At 30.8% G+C, this 2,209-nt stretch overlaps 1 protein-coding gene across 1 annotated transcript in view; it reads right to left on the reverse strand.

Moving 5' to 3' along the window:
• LOC106463364 (methionine-R-sulfoxide reductase B1-like) overlaps positions 1–1,834 on the reverse strand; it is a 16,704-nt gene extending 14,870 nt beyond the window's left edge. Inside the window, exon 1 of the mRNA XM_013923388.2 lies at positions 1,782–1,834. The gene's annotated coding sequence lies outside the window, so the exon portion shown is untranslated. The remainder of the gene's footprint in view (positions 1–1,781) is intronic.
• Positions 1,835–2,209: the final 375 nt, after the last annotated feature.

Below are 2,209 nucleotides of genomic sequence, written 5' to 3' on the forward strand. Positions count from 1 at the left end.
AGATAGTACTAATAATAAATAAAGTTAAGTAATTAATTATAAAGTAATATATATATATATATATATATATATAATGGGTCCCAGCCTAAAGAGGGGCCCAGTCAGCTTTAGCTAACCATTAAATCCACCCCTGTTGTTCAGGTTTAATGGCATAAAGCATCAGAGTTATCTGCACCTCTTCTACTGCTCTCTTGAATTTTTACCCACTACAGAAGTAAGACTAACTGGCTTATAATTTCCAGTGCAATTATTATCACCTACTTTAGTTGAATGTTAATATGGAGTTAGTATTAGAGAAGGAATGTTGACTATAATTCCAAATTTATTACACGTATATCTACATGAAATGTTTCAAGCTGGTAGTAAAATGTACAAGTCTGTTGTATACAGAAAATTTGATGTGTTACAAAAGTATCTGCACTCGAGATAAGTTTGTGAATTGATGATGTCAACCTGTTTCATACTCTGACAAGTCAGAGTGCAGGGTGATGTTTGTCTGAGGAATAAAAATACTTTTGTTCATTGTACAGTTTGCATATTATACTCGCATAACCTCCAAAATGCATATTTAAAAGTTTTTTCAGTGTTCCTGTATACTTTATCTGGTATTTACTCTGTTATGAACTGTCACTAAACTAGCAATATAGGATAATATTAATAGTTGATAACTCTGACATCAAGTACACATTACCATGTTAAATAGCACTCTGGCATTTTGACCCCAACTCACGTACATTGCATTAAAAAAATGAGTAAAATCAACAACTCAGGCACTTGTCCAATGTCTATAGGCAAACCAAAAAGAAAAACTTGCATATATGATCTCTGACCTCCTTTAAAACCATAGGTGAAACACTATTTAGTCTTAATTCTTTATCTATTTTTAAATATTTCAGTCTGTTTGCTTAAAATTAATAGATTAATATCTGTATGATTCAAGTCAACTTTAACTTTTAAGCATTCCTACAGAATGCTCAGTCTGGAATATTGTTAACTATCTTACCTTTTAAAAACAGAAAAGAACAGTTAAAAGCTCAACCATCTCATCACCTCCAACAAAAACCTTGCCTTCATCATCCTTTAATTCAAGGGTCCATTTCACATTACATTACAAGTCATTTCTCAAAAGTCCTTTTTATTTCCCAATTTCTGTTTTAAATCCCTAGATTTCCTATCGTTCTGCAAATCTTTTGTCAGATATGTTATATGTCTTAATGTTGTCATTTAGCGGTTTATCTCTGATTTTCTCTTTTCATATTTAAGTACCTAGTAAGCCAGTTAAGGTTGAAACTCTGTTAAATTTATCCTCGCTCTTTTATTTAACTTTAACTTTAAAGTTTAAATATTATTAATAAAACGCCTATAATGCTATATTGAATTACATTTTAAATGAAATATATATTTCAGAAGTTTCCATGCCTAACCCACATCACTTATTAATACATTATCTTAATTCTCTAATGATAAACTTTGTCTCATGGCCTCAAATTCGGTTTTAAAAAATCCCAATTCACTGACCCTGGTTAATTTATAATTACACTTAACTTAAGTCTTAACTGCCCTAAGTGTGGTCGAATTTCTGAATCAGTGAATGCAACTTGCAAGAAAACTTGGCCTCTGGGTACTTACTAATACTAGTATTACTACTATTAGTAAAATATCACGATGAATTGTATTAAATGTTTGTTGTAACTAACACTACAAGTTTTCTGATTACCTTATCATATTACAGTATATATATATATATATATTCCTTTATATTAATATTTAAGTAAACTTACCCTCGATGCTAAATTCAGTTGGCCGGTATAACTATAATACAACGAGAAGTTCGATATGTTACTTTTCACTGTAGCAGCTAGTATAGCGTAAGGGAGCGTTTGTTTATTTAGAAACTTTTAATATGTTTTCAATGTAATTACATTTCATAAATCATAAAATAACACATAGATAACAAGAGCACATTTGGCCTTTCGTGACTGTACGTACGCCCCACCTCAAGAAAAGCGATAGTAAAAATTAAACATATTCTTTATTTTTTCCTGAACCGATTTCCTTCTTAAACGTTTGAAAAGTGCCGGCTACCATTAATGCCGACGACTTCTCTGTCTTAATTGAAATCTAGTCTGTTTTTTTCGTTTATCCAAATCTTAAACTTGTGTCCTTTCTTCATGCATATTATATTCAGAATACAGCACAAGTAAATTAA

Source organism: Limulus polyphemus, unplaced genomic scaffold, assembly GCF_000517525.1.
Source record: "Limulus polyphemus unplaced genomic scaffold, Limulus_polyphemus-2.1.2 Scaffold1386, whole genome shotgun sequence".
Classification (NCBI taxonomy): domain Eukaryota; kingdom Metazoa; phylum Arthropoda; class Merostomata; order Xiphosura; family Limulidae; genus Limulus; species Limulus polyphemus.